This window comes from Phaethon aethereus, assembly GCF_964289735.1.
Source record: "Phaethon aethereus genome assembly, chromosome: 16".
In the NCBI taxonomy this organism is placed as follows: domain Eukaryota; kingdom Metazoa; phylum Chordata; class Aves; order Phaethontiformes; family Phaethontidae; genus Phaethon; species Phaethon aethereus.
Window position 1 is genome coordinate 16071998 of NC_138592.1, and position 11363 is coordinate 16083360.

Sequence of the window (11363 nt, forward strand, 5' to 3'; positions counted from 1 at the left end):
CTTTCCCTCCCTCCCCTTCCCATCACCCTGTCACCAGAGGCTCGTGGCGTGTGTTGGACTTGCACAGCCCTTCACCTCTGTGTCGATGGGTCCCGCTCCCTCCACGCACGCACACCCATGTGCGCACGTACGTACAGACACCCACGCGCACCCATGGGGCCTCGGCTTCCCATCCCCTGCGTGTAACCTTCGGCTGCTCTCACCGTGCTGTGTATGTGTGTGCGCGCGTCCTTGTAGCCTGCTGCCAGAACGGTTCGGCCGGTGACGGGAGAGAGGACAGGACACTGTCACCTTCGCTTTCAGCACAGGGAGAGCCGCCTCTCCTCCAAGACACTAGTAAAGGGCAGGAGGTCTGCAGAAGCAGCAAACAGATGTTACCATTGCTCCCGAGTTTTAATTGATTTTAATTACACCCATATCAGATTCTTGGTGCTACTGAGTAGATGTAGACGTCTCTGTAGGACTATGGATAATGTATATCCTTTAGATTTATTTTATTGGGTTTTTTCTTTGGGTTTGTTTTGGGTTTTGGTTTGTTTGTTTGTTTTAAGGGATAGATTGGAATGGGGAGAGGGGGTGATCTTTCCTGTATTCTGTAGGTAAATAAATTGGGCTTCGTTGCACTTTAAAGCATAGTAGATGTCAGAGTGGAATTTACTTTTAATTTATACGCGTTGGCCGTATATAGTGCTGCTCCTCTGTTGACAGTTGTACCTAGATTGTCTTTATTCCTTTTTTTTTTTAAATAAAATTGATTTCCCTTCTCTCTGTCTCCCCATTGCATGCCATTTTTCAGTCTCAGTGTGGCAAAGAATTTGCTCAAGGAATGTACTGATTTATATTTGCTATGTTCCCGTTCCTGTTTCTCATGTATTATACCAAAAAAATGTATATGATAAAATCTCACCCAGTTTAATCTAGACAAAGGTAAATATATATAAAAATATATATATATATAAAAAATAAACATGAATTCAAGTTGTGTCTTGTAGGAATGTTCTGTTCCCATCTCATTTGTCTGTGTTAATGTCCCTGGTGTCAAGTAAGAGCGATGTGTGTTCCCCGTGTTCGCTGGCGCATTGTTTGCCTGCCCAGGCTTTGGAGCTGGTTAGTCCAAGCTACGGCAAAACCGGCTGGCTGGGGTTGAGGGGCTGAGGCAAAAGGTGGAAGCTCGGTTTAGAGGACAGAGCACTGGTTAGCCAGGTGGGAAGCATGGGAAGCCCTGCCCTACCTGTTACATAGTGTTAGGTAAGTCTCTGACCCTGTGACCAAGTTTCCTCATCTGGGGGGAAAAAAAAAAAGAAAATAGAGGTGGGGGGCATTTGCAAAGTCTCTGCTTTTAAAGGAAGCTTTGAGCAGTGCAGATAATCTCCCTGAGCACTCGGTCAAAACTCTTTTCCAACCAAAGGCAGGGGCTGGTGGCCGTTTAGCATTTCAGTGTGTTTCCCTGCCCCTCGGCTCGCTCTAATTCCTTTGCCCAGCAGAGAGGGGTTTAGATACTGTTTCCCTGAGTTACAGCTGACTGTCTTGTTTATGTCCCACGCCTGCAGGAAATCTCCTGTCCAGGGAAGGAGCTAGTGTAAGGGACAAGACCCAGCGGAGTGCACGCAGGTGGGCAAGCGCTGAAGAAAGATGGTAGGAAGCCAGCTGGAAGCAACAGCAGCCAGCAGAGTGTGGGTGAGAACAGTTGCCCCACTGGTCCTGGCAGTGGGAGCAGCAATGGGGCTTGCCCTGTGTTAAGCACCAGCCTCATGGTATTTAAACTCTAGTCGCTGAGCAAAGGTCCTCTCGCATCCACCTCCCTGTGGGATGGGCTCCTGCAGGTGATGCGGCCCCACAGCAGCGTCAGCCCAGCTGAGGCGTCTCCCTTTGGGAGTTGGGAAAGGAGTGGCAGATGTGCTTAAACACAGTGGGCTGGAGCCCTTGGTGGGGTATAGTAGTGGAGCTGAGGTGTCTCACTCTCTCCACCATGAATGCAGTCACCTGGAGATGGGCTGATTCACCTCACCACGATGGGTCTCTGCTACATGTGCTTCAGTCAGCAAAAGGATGCTTTCAAAAGGCAGAGCTATGGGAGAGGCAAAACGGCACTGCCTGTGTCAACGTATTGCATAGAATCAGAATACTTTGGGTTGGAAGGGACCTTTAAGGGTCATGTAGTCCAACCCCCCTGCCATGAGTGGGGATATCTTCAACATGTTAGGGCGCAAGTCTTCTGAGGAACAGCTGAGGGAACTGGGGATGTTTAGCCTGGAGAAGAGGAGGCTGAGGGGAGACCTTATCTCTACAACTACCATAAAGGAGGTTGTAGCGACGTGGGTGTCAGTCTCTTTTCCCAAGTAACAAGTGATAGGATAAAGGAAAAGGCCTCAAGTTGTGCCAGGGGAGGGTTAGATGGGATATTCGGAAATATTTCTTCACCGAGAGGGTTATCAAGCTTTGGAACAGGCCGCCCAGGGAAGTGGTTGAGTGACCATCCCTCGAGGTACTTAGAAGATGTGTAGATGTGGCACTTACTCAGAGACATGGTTTAGTGTTGGACTTGGCAGTGTTAGGTTAATAGTGGGACTCGATGGTCTTAAAGGTCTTTTCCAACCCAGATTATTCGATTCAATTCTGTTCTGTTCTATTCATGAGGTTGCTCAGAGCCCTGTCCAACCTGACCTGGGGTGTTTCCAGGGATGGGGCATCTACCACCTCTCTGGGCAACCTGGGCCATTGCTTCACCAGCCTTATTGTCGAAAATGTCTTCCTTAGATCTAGTCAAAATTGACCCTCTTTTAGGGTTACCCCTTGTGCTATCGCTACAGGCCCTGGTAAAAAGTCTGTCCCCATCTTTCTTCTAAGACCCCTTTAAGCCCTGGCAGCTGCAATAAGGTCTCCCCGGAACCTTCTCTGCTCCAGGCTGAACCTCCCCAGCTCTCGCAGCCTGTCCTCCCAGCAGAGCTGTTCCAGCCCTTGGAGCATGTTTGTGGCCTCCTCCGGCCCCGCTCCAACAGGTCCATGTCTCTCCTGTGCCGAGGGCTCCAGAGCTGGATGCAGCACTGCAGGGGGGTCTCACCCCTGTGGAGTAGAGGGGCAGAATCCCCTCCCTCGCCCTGCTGGACACACGGCTTTGGGTGCAGCCCAGGACAGAGTTGGCCGCCTGGCCTGCGAGCACCCGTTGCCGGCTCATGTCCAGCTTTTCATCCACCAGTACCCCCAAGTCTTTCTCCGCAGGGCTGCACTTGAGTATATTAAAAGCAGAGGAAATGACATCAGGTTACTGCTAGAGCAGCTTCCCTTCAGAATAGCCCAGAGTTGCTGCTAAATCACTTTATTTTCTCTCCCTTTTGCCTCCTATGTGATATTGGCTTTAAGGTTCAACCACTTCCAGAATCTCTCCTCTCACTGATTTTCAGGTGGTTCTTTGCTGTTCTCCTTTCCTCCACTCTGCCCTTAGTTCCCTGTGACTTGCAAATGATGGTGAGTAACAGTTGGAGCTCATCCCCAGAGCCCCAGGGGCACATGCCAGCCCTGCTCATTCGTACACAGTTCTGTTTATCCTATAGATTCAGCTGGAGTCCGCGCTGGCCTGGCTTGTAATACCTACGGGTTCTCAAAGGTCTCCGGATGGAAATGCTGCTCTCTTGCCCCTCCCTTGCCATGTGGGAGATGAAAGTGGACCTTTGCCTTGTCCTCCCTTTCTGCTACCCTTCAGCTAGAGAAGCTCGGGAAGTGCTGGGTGTTTTGATGCAAGCAACTGCTGGTGCATGAGGGCCTGCCTGGGCTTTTCGTAGCCTGGTGCCGCTAGGCGTTGCTTGACTAGAGAAGTTAAACTTGCCAGACTGGCTTAACGGACTGACCAGAACTGACCCAACCAGCTAACCTGACCCAGAGCTGAGCCACTGAGCCAAGCAGATTTTGCGGCACAGCTGTACGCAGGTGCTGGCTGATGCCAAATGATGGAACCCCCAGGGCAGGAGGAAGCAGATGTTTCTCTGGGGGCAATATGACCCAGATGAGCCTGGGACAAGGATACGTAGGGCAGGGCACCCAGCAAGCAAAGATACAAATGCAATGCCGATCATTTTCCTCATGATACAGAACGGGGTGAAGATCTGAAGATGAGCATTAAAGTTTTAGGGGGCACTTTCAGTCCACTTTTATGCCATCTACCTTACCACGTATAAATGTGTCCCAGTGCCAGTCTTAACCTTATTGATGCTGTGCTGCTGTGCAACAGACTTGGGTGAATCTTTGCACTACACCGAGATTGTGGCACTGCCTTAAGATAAACCTGAGTGCTGCAAGCTTCTGAACGTTACATTTGACACAGCAGCAGCCAGGCCCATGACACTGTAAGAGATCACCTGGTGATTGCTAACAACACAGACTGCAGCTGGTGTTAGTGTGGTCCCATCTTCCTGATAACCACCTCGGAGGCTCCATGCTAGGCTGCTATCAGGGCCACCAAAGCCTTCTTGTCTCCAGGCTAAGCAAGCCAAGCCAAGCTGTATTACAAGCTGTGCATGCCAGCCCCCTCACCACCTTGGGGGTCCACAGGACTCGCATCAGTTTAGCACCGTATTTCTTGTCATGAGGGAGCTACAATTGCATGCACGACTGCAAAAGTGGGGGGCAATTGCTGAGTAAAGGGAACCAGACGCTGCCCTCCGGCCATCCAGCCTGGTCTGTTGCCACCATCGTCACTCCCAGAGTACATTGCTCCTGTAATGCTGAGAAAGGCACCTGGGATGCCTGTGGCTGTCTGATAGTGGGAAGCTTGAGGATGAGAACCAGTCAAGGGCAATGTATGCCTGTATGTATGGCCCAGTATGGTCCAGCCTGACGTTTGCTGGCAGACGACAAATCTCCCACCAGCCCAGCCTGACGTTTGCTGGCAGACGACAAATCTCCCACCAGCCACCCCACCTCCCCCCGCACACTCTGGGGAAGATGCAGGCACTCGCCCCCGCGCCAGTAGCCGGCACCGGGCACATGGGCTGCCACCCAGGGTCCAGCTCCAGCCGCCAGTGCTGAGCGCGTCACGGACAACGGGCTTTGGGGGCAAGCGGGGCAGGCCAGGCTCTGCTTCCTGCCAAGGGTTTGACTTGTCTCCGCGGGGGGCCGAAGGCCTCCCTTCCCCAGGGGATGCTGCACCTCGCAGGGTCAAGGGCCCAGCCTGCGGCACTGCAGCGTAGCAAGTTCCCGGTAGAGAGGGGGCTGCTCCCCCCGCTCCCTTGGGGTGAGCCCTGGCACCGCCTGCCTGAACCTGCTCACGTGCACGATTATGGGCCTCCGCAATATACCCGTCCCCGGGCTCCGGACAGACGAGACCCAAACGCCGTGTGGCAGAGCCGTCCCCGGAGCGGCGAGAAGTATTCGTGCAGAGCCGCTTGGGGAGCTCGGTCGGAGGAGAAAGGGCCCTGGAAAAAGGCTCTCGAGGCAAAGACCAACATTACCCTTCACACAATGTGAAAAGCAGGCTTCCGAGAACGGGACCCGTCCCTCCACCAGCCCGGCAGCAAAGCTTGCTAAACGAGGCAAAAATGCTGGCTACTTCTCGCCTCCCTGGTTAAGATTCCCTGTCAAATTGGGCCTTAGCGTGAGAGAGGCTGTCGGGGGGAAGAGGATGAGACAGGTTATAGCAGGGAAAACGCCCAGGCCCAGTATGGCCTGGCTTGAACGAAGGTAGGCACAAGCAAGCACTTGCGAGTGAACACTTTATTGCGAGCACAAGGGTGTAAGGTCTGTCCTTGGTGCCTGGTGGAGCTGCCCAGGGGCTCTGCACCTCTCTTGCCACACGCCTCCTCAGGACGTCGTCCACAAGCCTCCCAACTAACGCCCTCGCTTCTCATACGGGCTGCTGGGGCTCGCCTCGGACAAGTGCGTGACGCGCACCGATCTGCGCCGTGCTCCTGTCTGGGCAGGCGGCTTCGGACCTGCTGGGGGGACGGGCTGTCTGGAAACGCGTGCGCCCGTGGCGGGGAGGGCATTCTCAGCGGGACAGCTCTCCTTTCCATCTCGTGGTCTTGGCGGTTCTGCTACACGGCTTCCAAAATGAACTTTGGGGGTCCGTGCAGTTTGGATGCCCTCCCTGGCAGCCGTGCGGCTCAGTCGCAAGTCATCGGCAGCGGTTGTGTTTGCCAGTGGTTGCGACACAGGCAGCTTTGCTCCCTTGCTTGCTGCCAGGCTCCGCTGTTCAGACGCTCTGGGCAATCCTCGTCCTTCTTCCCCACCCTGCCTTGAGAAAGGTGTCTGGGGTGGCTGCGGCTGCCTATTGGAGACATTTCCCCTGGGAAGCTCCAGGATTTTGGAATCGCTGCAGCAAGAGTGTTGTTTAAACGGGGAAGCCACAAAGGATTCCATGGTGCAGCAAACACCGTCAACAACTTCTCTGGTGAGCCTGGCAAGGGAAGCCTCTGAAAATGCTCTGTCGGAAGCTGCCATTTCCGCCTGCCCCGATTTCTCTTCCTCCCATTTGCCCACTCGGCTGGCTCCTTCGGCAACAGGCTGCTCCTTCCGCCTGGCTGCTGGCCCTGGCTCGGACGCTTTGGGTATGCTGGACGCCAAACGGTTGCCCAAGCTCTCCAACACGCTCGCTGCAAGCTCTTTGGCCAGCAGGGCAACCTCCTGACAGCAACCTGGAGGAGAAATCTCCGACGGCTCTGCTCTTCTGGCGCTGCCGCTCATTGTTCCTCTGATCGCCAGGGCAGCCCTCCTTAAAACCCAGGCACACTGATCCCAAGGAGCCTTCACCCTCTCAAACACCTCCTCCACCACAGTCTCAGCCACCTCTCCAAGCTTCTGGGCTCCTGCTGCAGGTTGTTGTGCAGAGGCAGCTCGGAACCCGCTGGCTGCATCGCTACTGACCCCCCGGGGCAGCTTGGCACCTTCCTGTCCCAGCTCAGCTTGGGAGCAGGTTTGGCCCTCGTCGCAGGCTGCTTTCACTCTTCTGCATCGCCCCGATTTCAGGGAGTCCTTTCTGCTCTTGGGTGGAGGTGAGCAAGATGGCTTCCGAGGGCGCAGCAGCCACTCTGCCAGGCAAGATGTGTTGCTCGCTACCAGCGGCTTGGGGACGTCCTTTAATTTGGGCAGCTCTTCCCGAAGCCTTTCCTGAAAGGAGACAGCAGGTTGTGGCTCGCTGTTGCCTGGACAAGCGCTCACGCCCCTGCGCGCTGAGGCTTCACGCGGGCCCGGGCCAGCGCTCTGCTTCAGCCACGCGTCGCGGGCAGACGAGAAGGGCTTCCCTCCGGCCTCCCCGTGCTTCACGTGACCGTCCTGCCTGTGCCCGCCCCAGCACCCTGCGCTAGCTCGGCTCCGAGCCGGCTGGTCCTGGCCCCGCCACAACGCCCGGCCCAGCAGCACAGCCCTCGCCTCTTCTGCGCCGACCGCCTCCCCGAGATGCGGCAAGTAAAGCCCCAGCCCTCGGCAGCGCGCCGCCGGCCGCTGCCCGCCAACACTGAGCTTTGCCTACCTCTTCTCGCCTCGACCTTCTCTCTGCCTCCAGCTTGAGCCTGGCCAGGTACTCCCTGTACTCATTGAACTCCTTCAGAGTGCAAACCACCTGCGGAGAGACGAGGGCAGAAATGCCCCGAGTGCTGTCAAGCCAGCTACGCAGACTGCCTTCCCCGAAACGGCCCGAACCCAGCGGTTCGGAGGGCAGCTGCTCCCCTGCACACCCGCCCTCTGCGCTCGGGGAACCCCGCTCGGAGGGAAGCCTTTTTACCAGTCCGACGACGTCCAAACCTACTTTGCCGTCGGCGGTGACGTAACCCCCTCTCTTCAGCCTCCGGATGTTGACTTTGCGCTTGTGGTACACCCGCAGGTGCGGGTCATGCAGGCTGTTGTACTCTGTGCGCGTTAGGCGACAGTAGGGATCTCCCAGGTCAAAGTAGCACGAGGGCCGGTGAAGCTGTAAGAGGGATGTTCCGGACTAGGAACGGGGCAGCAGAGCGCAGCAGAGACGAACGCACCCCCGAGCTCCTCCCTCGCGCAGGGCGGCATTTCCAAACCTCCGAGGTACAGGCTAATCCCGGGCTTACTTCCCACCCAGAGGAAAGGTCTCTCTACTTCCGAGACTCTCCAACGGAGAAGCGGCCCTGTGCCCCCATCCTCCATCTGGGGGCTGTCTACTGTTGCTGTAGCAATACAAGGAGCTGCGTACTGCGGGCGTGAGAGGGCTGTGCCCGGCGCTGCAGCTGGAAGGAGCTAAGCTGAAGCAGTGCCTACAGCCGGGTCTTTTCCTCGGGCAATTCAGTCCGATTGCAAAATGGGAGGTGCCACAAGCCGCCCTTGTGGAAAGGGAAAGGTAGTGGGAAGAGCTGACTCCAACACTCTTCTCCATCCACCTCTGGCCAGCCTGGAACTACGGGCAAGTCCTCCTTCCTCTCGGCACCACGGAGCCAGGCGCCTCCCTCGGCTCCCCAGCCCTGTCCGACGCAAGGGCTGCAGCTGCCGCTGTACGGCAGGTGGCCACGAGGGCTTCTCTGCGTGACGGGGACCCCGCCAAAGAGCAGAGCTTTTCTACCCCTTTCTACTGCCTTTACCTTTTCCCCCAGCTTTGCCCTGCAGAAGACAGGCTTGCAGCCGGGCGGCATCGGGACCTTGAACCCGAGGGGGAGGTCCAGCAGCCTAGGGTCCATCAGCCCAGCAGCTCCTTCTCCCGGGTCCCGTCTTCTGTGCCCGCACTAGGAAGACAGAGACAATCAGGCGCTAGCTCAACAGGCCTCCTGCACGGCCCTTGCAAGACAGAGCACGTCCCCAGGGCCCGGAGCAGCCCCCCCATGGCGCAGGCTCCCCGGCCCAGCCCCCTTCAGCGGCCCGCTGCTCACCTCTCTCCCCTTCCCTGGTGCGCTCGGCATTGCGTCTGCCTTTCGGACGCCAGCAGCGACACGGCGCTCCATGGCCTCTTCCAAGAGCTCTCCTGGAGCTGCGACCCTGCGCTGGCACCTCTCGCTCCAGAGGCACCCAGCTGCGGCCGCCCCAGCCGGTCCCCCAGCCAGCGGCTATAGAGCGCAATCGCGCATTGTTCCATCATCGCGTTGCCACGTCGCCACATTGTCACCTCACTGGGTTGCCAAGACGCCGCCCGGCTGCTGTCCACCGGGCGGTGGGGCGGGCCCGCCTGGAGGCCTGTTTGGACAGGCCCGAGGGCCACCCGCTCTTGCTGACTGGGCTTTGAGAGGCCATCTCCACAGGCCCCTTCCCACCTCGACTGTTCCGTGCTTCGGTGAAGCCAAGCCGGCATCCTCGCCCACTGGCAGGAGACGCAAGGGACTGCCGCACCAAAGGTGCTCGGGCTTGGCTCGGGTTTACCCCCTTTTCCTTTTCCGACCTCTTCCCTGTCACGGGCAAAGCAGCCTCAAGTCGGGGACTTGCACTGAAGAAGCGGATGCAAACTGACCAGAATAAATGTAAGCTGGGAATGAGAAGGAAAAAAAATACATCCATGAACGACCTCTCCAACGGGAGCAGCGGGAAAAGCAACTCAGTGAGATTTAAGGCAGATTTTCATCATTCTGTAAAAGGGACTGCTCTACCTGCGGCATGCATAGCGCTGATGAGTCACTTCCAATGTGTCCACACTCGCCCGTGTCTCTGTGAATCACCAAACATCACCATAGTCAAGTCACCTGTTTAGGGCCCCTGCATTGCTTCTAGCCCGAGTCCCTCAGCTTTAGCTGAAAACCAGCATCGAACAAAAACGGTTCTGAAAATAGCCTAAAGCACGCTTAATGCTTTAGGAGAAATCCGAGCTGTAGCCGCAACTAACGTTAACATCGCGGCTCCAAAAGCAGGTGTGAAGGGAAGCTACAGCTCTTCTGCAAGAGCTCTAGCCTTAGCTTCTACTCACCGGTCAGTGGCAGTCTTCGTTGCCAGGAAATGACGGCGGAAGGTTACCGCCTGGCACCACAGGCCGAGGAGACGGTTATGTTCACCCCTTAAGTAGCTGTCATAAAGCTGAACGTGCAAAGACAAAAAGAAATGCCAAGTCAGCCTTCGCTGCCACTGCACAAGTCTCTCTACACAGGAGAGACTACAGCCACCATCCCCAGGTCTCCTTTAGCAACCACTGCAACAGGGGCATCAAGGGCTCAGGAGCCACCACAGAAGCATCCTCAGCAGACCTGCCACCTGACTGCCAAGAAGGGAACGTCCACGCTCCTCCTGCAGGAGTGGACGGCAGCAAAGCAAACTGATCACGATTCCTCCTCTCGCCTTGCCGAGGTGTCCAGCGGTCGTGGTGGAGGAAGACAAAAACAAGCCCCTCCGAGACCCGCGTCAGATTTCCTGCCAACAGGCTGTTACGGGAGGTAAGGGAGGCCTGCCTTGTTCTTCTGCTGGCTCCTCTGAACCTCAAAGCACACAGTCCTCTCTGGTCTCCACTGCTCTAGACGGACACTCCAGGACTATTAAAAAGACGAGCGGTCCTCTGTGACTGCCCTGCAGTGCCCAGCAACAGCAAGCATTTGCCTCCAAGACCGAGCAGTACGCTCACAGCAGGTGGGCATCTTCCATCACCACAATTTGCTGACACTCCTCCATCTCACACCCCTGGCTTCTGCTCGTCAACACCAACACAGCCTCAACAGAGCCACAACCTTCCCACAGCAAGGCCTCTAGGCCACAAATAAAACGCACTCGCATTCCACCCTGGCATCGCCCGTGACGCTCCCGTAGCCGCTCCTTACCTCACGTTCAGCGCGCCATTCACTCTCCCTCAATTCCAGCTCCTGCCGGGCCCTCATCCAATCCGCCGTCAGTTCTCCAACATCTTCTCTGAGGGCTGAATTAACCTCATTCGCTTTATCGAGGTGCTCCCGCAGGACAGTGTTCACTTTGGCCAGGAAAACCTTGGAAAGGGAGAAACAGCAATGAGGCCTCTGAACAACTGCTATCCACAAGCAGCATCCCCGTCATTTCCCAGCTCCCTCCACACAGACTTTGTTGTCAAACCGAGAGGCAGTAGAAGTGCTTTCTAGCATTAACTGAGAGCTCTCTGTGAGGGCAAACTCATTTGCTTAGGCTGGAAAGGGTCCTTTGGAGGTCGCCCGGAATAGCCCCCCGCCCAAAACAGAGCTGTTCGGCACACACTCCTAGGACTGCCCCACGGAAAACAGACTGTGGACCTTTCTCCTTTCAAAGCCGCTTGCCCAGCCGCTTCCCCTGGGGTGACCAGGTAGCACTGACGGGTTTCCCCTCACTTCCACAAGCATCCAGGGTACCAAGTACCACTCCTTCCTGGTACCTTTGCTGCTCCTCTTCCCACTGAAGCAGTGCTTTCTCCAGGCTGTGCTCTTCGGCGGCTTCCCACCTGCCTGCAAGGGAGCCCTGAAGGAGAAAGGACATGTTTAGTCAAATTCTCCTGTTCCCTTCGC